Below are 5,656 nucleotides of genomic sequence, written 5' to 3'. Positions count from 1 at the left end.
TATAACTTCAAATTCATGCAAATTGGCGTCGGGCGTCTCAACGTCATATCACACAGAGGCGATTGCGCTTGCCGCTTGTCGAATTTTGTCCTTATAATCGAGAGGAGTTACAGCAGCCAAAAGACGATAAGACGACGGGACATAAAGTAACTTTATCGCCTAAACAGACCAAAAAAACTATATGCTCCAAGGTAATTTACAGTAAACACGCCGTTCCGTCATCAATACCAGTATAAGTAACGCCTCAATATCCTAAATTAAGAGCTATATAAACAGTATGAATTACACGTACACCACACATGAGTGTGTCTAGTACACTACATCGTGTAAATTACATTTTTCACACTTAGTATATATCCCAAAGATTTAACGTTGCCGTAAGGATGGATGAAAGGTCGCTTGCGCGGGAGCTGGTGCGCGCATCTACGAGCTCATGGGCATGAAGAACACGCTTGAGGAGATCGACACAAGCCTCAAAAAGATACTAGAAGCTCAGATGGAGTAACTGTCGCGCATTGAGGAGGGCGTGGAGAGCATCTACGTGCTGACGTCTAAGATTGGCCATGTCGGTGCAATTCGTGACGGCCATCTGTCCTTTGGAGCTCTGCTAGAGTGGGGGGGGCTGTAGTGCTTACATCAAATCTTTCTTCGAGTGAAAATAGTGCTACAGAATGTGTTGTGAACGTGCCGCGGGTTGGATTGTGGCGTTGGTTGCCAGTTTCTCTGCAGTACCTCAATAGGACAAGGCATCGACACAATTGCGTGGGTCCATTTGCTTTCTAAAACGTCGCTTCCTAAGCTGCGATTGGGCAGAACATGGGCAACGATTAGCGCGGAGGAAAGAAATATGACAATAAGGTGTCTTGATTTCAGTATAGCCTACCTAAAAGGATATCTAGTGTATCCTTCTGGTAACAATAGGGTTAAGTTGACGACCGAATGAACCAACCCTGTTTCCTAAGTTTAACCGAAATGGACAATACAACTTCCTCAAATTTATGAAACGACTGCCCTAGTGTCGCCATTATTATTTGATTATTTCTCGATTTCAGTATAACCTACCTAAAAGGATACCTAGTGTATCCTTCTGGTAACAATAGGGTTAAGTTGGCGACCGAATGAACCAACCCTGTTTCCTAAGTTTAACCGAAATGGACAATACAACTTCCTCAAATTTATGAAACGACTGCCCTAGTGTCGCCATTATTATTAACCAAGAAACGTTTAAGGACAATAAGAGAACCAACCGTTGATGGTCTTACTTGGCATCACTTTAGGTAGATGCTCCTGTGAATGTATATAGAAATATACCCTGTATTAGCTCTCTACAATCATACAAACTTAGCAGTCTTCGTTTACCTACGCGTTATTGCATGAGCGGCTGTACCGTAAGGTGTCTGAATTAACTTCCCGGAGAGGATTTGCCTTAAGTTAAGAACAAGGGGTCGTCAAGCTCGATAGTTTAATCCAGTATAACTTCAAATTCATGCAAATTGGCGTCGGGCGTCTCAACGTCATATCACACAGAGGCGATTGCGCTTGCCGCTTGTCGAATTTTGTCCTTATAATCGAGAGGAGTTACAGCAGCCAAAAGACGATAAGACGACGGGACATAAAGTAACTTTATCGCCTAAACAGACCAAAAAAACTATATGCTCCAAGGTAATTTACAGTAAACACGCCGTTCCGTCATCAATACCAGTATAAGTAACGCCTCAATATCCTAAATTAAGAGCTATATAAACAGTATGAATTACACGTACACCACACATGAGTGTGTCTAGTACACTACATCCCGTTATATTACATTTTTCACACTTAGTATATATCCCAAAGATTTAACGTCGCCGTAAGGATGGATGAAAGGTCGCTTGCGCGGGAGCTGGTGCGCGCATCTACGAGCTCATGGGCATGAAGAACACGCTTGAGGAGATCGACACAAGCCTCAAAAAGATACTAGAAGCTCAGATGGAGTAACTGTCGCGCATTGAGGAGGGCGTGGAGAGCATCTACGTGCTGACGTCTAAGATTGGCCATGTCGGTGCAATTCGTGACGGCCATCTGTCCTTTGGAGCTCTGCTAGAATGGGGGGGGGGCTGTAGTGCTTACATCAAATCTTTCTTCGAGTGAAAATAGTGCTACAGAATGTGTTGTGAACGTGCCGCGGGTTGGATTGTGGCGTTGGTTGCCAGTTTCTCTGCAGTACCCCAATAGGACAAGGCATCGACACAATTGCGTGGGTACATTTGCTTTCTAAAACGTCGCTTCCTAAGCTGCGATTGGGCAGAACATGGGCGACGATTAGCGCGGAGGAAAGAAATATGACAATAAGGTGTCTTGATTTCAGTATAACCTACCTAAAAGGATACCTAGTGTATCCTTCTGGTAACAATAGGGTTAAGCTGGCGACCGAATGAACCAACCCTGTTTCCTAAGTTTGACCGAAATGGACAATACAACTTCCTCAAATTTATGAAACGACTGCCCTAGTGTCGCCATTATTATTTGATTATTACTCGATTTCAGTATAACCTACCTAAAAGGATACCTAGTGTATCCTTCTGGTAACAATAGGGTTAAGTTGGCGATAGAATGAACCAACCCTGTTTCCTAAGTTTAACCGAAATGGACAATACAACTTCCTCAAATTTATGAAACGACTGCCCTAGTGTCGCCATTATTATTTGATTATTACTCGATTTCAGTATAACCTACCTAAAAGGATACCTAGTGTATCCTTCTGGTAACAATAGGATTAAGTTGGCGATCGAATGAACCAACCCTGTTTCCTAAGTTTAACCGAAATGGACAATACAACTTCCTCAAATTTATGAAACGACTGCCCTAGTGTCGCCATTATTATTTGATTATTACTCGATTTCAGTATAACCTACCTAAAAGGATACCTAGTGTATCCTTCTGGTAACAATAGGATTAAGTTGGCGATCGAATGAACCAGCCCTGTTCCTAAGTTTAACCGAAATGGACAATACAACTTCCTCAGATTTATGAAACGACTGCCCTAGTGTCGCCATTATTATTTGATTATTACTCGATTTCAGTATAACCTACCTAAAAGGATACCTAGTGTATCCTTCTGGTAACAATAGGATTAAGTTGGCGATCGAATGAACCAACCCTGTTTCCTAAGTTTAACCGAAATGGACAATACAACTTCCTCAAATTTATGAAACGACTGCCCTAGTGTCGCCATTATTATTAACCAAGAAACGTTTAAGGACAATAAGAGAACCAACCGTTGATGGTCTTACTTGGCATCACTTTAGGTAGATGCTCCTGTGAATGTATATAGAAATACACCCTGTATTAGCTCTCTACAATCATACAAACTTAGCAGTCTTCGTTTACCTACGCGTTATTGCATGAGCGGCTGTACCGTAAGGTGTCTGAATTAACTTCCCGGAGAGGATTTGCCTTAAGTTAAGAACAAGGGGTCGTCAAGCTCGATAGTTTAATCCAGTATAACTTCAAATTCATGCAAATCGACGTCGGGCGTCTCAACGTCATATCACACAGAGGCGATTGCGCTTGCCGCTTGTCGAATTTTGTTCTTATAATCGAGAGGTGTTACAGCCGCCAAAAGACGATAAGACGACAGGAAATAAAGTGTGTGGGGGGGCTGTAGTGCTTACATCAGATCTTTCTTCGAGTGAAAATAGTGCTACAGAATGTGTTGTGAACGTGCCGCGGGTTGGATAGTGGCGTTGGTTGCCAGTTTCTCTGCAGTACCCCAATAGGACAAGGCATCGCCACAATTGCGTGAATACATGTGCTTTCTAAAACGTCGCTTCCTAAGTTTAACCGAAATGGACAATACAACTTCCTCAAATTTATGAAACGACTGCCTTAGTGTCGCCATTATTATTTGATTATTACTCGATTTCAGTATAACCTACCTAAAAGGATACCTAGTGTATCCTTCTGGTAACAATAGGGTTAAGTTGGCGATCGAATGAACCAACCCTGTTTCCTAAGTTTAACCGAAATGGACAATACAACTTCCTCAAATTTATGAAACGACTGCCCTAGTGTCGCCATTATTATTAACCAAGAAACGTTTAAGGACAATAAGAGAACCAACCGTTGATGGTCTTACTTGGCATCGCTTTAGGTAGATGCTCCTGTGAATGTATATAGAAATATACCCTGTATTAGCTCTCTACAACCATACAAACTTAGCAGTCTTCGTTTACCCACGCGTTATTGCATGAGCGGCTGTACCGTAAGGTGTCTGAATTAACTTCCCGGAGAGGATTTGCCTTAAGTTAAGAACAAGGGGTCGTCAAGCTCGATAGTTTAATCCAGTATAACTTCAAATTCATGCAAATCGACGTCGGGCGTCTCAACGTCATATCACACAGAGGCGATTGCGCTTGCCGCTTGTCGAATTTTGTCCTTATAATCGAGAGGTGTTACAGCAGCCAAAAGACGATAAGACGACGGGACATAAAGTAAATTTTATGCTCTTCTCCCAAAAAGAACCAAAAAAACTATATGCTCCCAGGTTAATTTTATAGTAAAACACGCCGCTTTCGCTCACCCCATAATCCGCCATAAGTTAAGGCCTCCCATATCTCAAATTAGAACTCATATAAACAGTAGGAATTACACGTACACCACACATGAGTGTGTCTAGTACACTACATCGTGTAAATTACATTTTTCACACTTAGTATATATCCCAAAGATTTAACGTCGCCGTAAGGATGGATGAAAGGTCGCTTGCGCGGGAGCTGGTGCGCGCATCTACGAGCTCATGGGCATGAAGAACACGCTTGAGGAGATCGACACAAGCCTCAAAAAGATACTAGAAGCTCAGATGGAGTAACTGTCGCGCATTGAGGAGGGCGTGGAGAGCATCTACGTGCTGACGTCTAAGATTGGCCATGTCGGTGCAATTCGTGACGGCCATCTGTCCTTTGGAGCTCTGCTAGAATGGGGGGGGGCTGTAGTGCTTACATCAAATCTTTCTTCGAGTGAAAATAGTGCTACAGAATGTGTTGTGAACGTGCCGCGGGTTGGATTGTGGCGTTGGTTGCCAGTTTCTCTGCAGTACCCCAATAGACCAAGGCATCGACACAATTGCGTGGGTACATTTGCTTTCTAAAACGTCGCTTCGTAAGCTGCGATTAAGCAGAACATGGGCAACGATTAGCGCGGAGGAAAGAAATATGACAATAAGGTGTCTTGATTTCAGTATAGCCTACCTAAAAGGATACCTAGTGTATCCTTCTGGTAACAATAGGGTTAAGTTGACGACCGAATGAACCAACCCTGTTTCCTAAGTTTAACCGAAATGGACAATACAACTTCCTCAAATTTATGAAACGACTGCCCTAGTGTCGCCATTATTATTTGATTATTACTCGATTTCAGTATAACCTACCTAAAAGGATACCTAGTGTATCCTTCTGGTAACAATAGGATTAAGTTGGCGATCGAATGAACCAACCCTGTTTCCTAAGTTTAACCGAAATGGACAATACAACTTCCTCAAATTTATGAAACGACTGCCCTAGTGTCGCCATTATTATAACCAAGAAACGTTTAATGACATAAGAGAACCAACCGTTGATGGTTCTTACTTGGCATCACTTTAGGTAGATGCTCCTTGTGAATGTATATAGAAATGGAA

This window comes from Phytophthora infestans, genomic scaffold, assembly GCF_000142945.1.
Source record: "Phytophthora infestans T30-4 supercont1.209 genomic scaffold, whole genome shotgun sequence".
Lineage (NCBI taxonomy): Eukaryota > Oomycota > Peronosporomycetes > Peronosporales > Peronosporaceae > Phytophthora > Phytophthora infestans.
Note: the sequence above shows the minus strand (reverse complement) of the source record.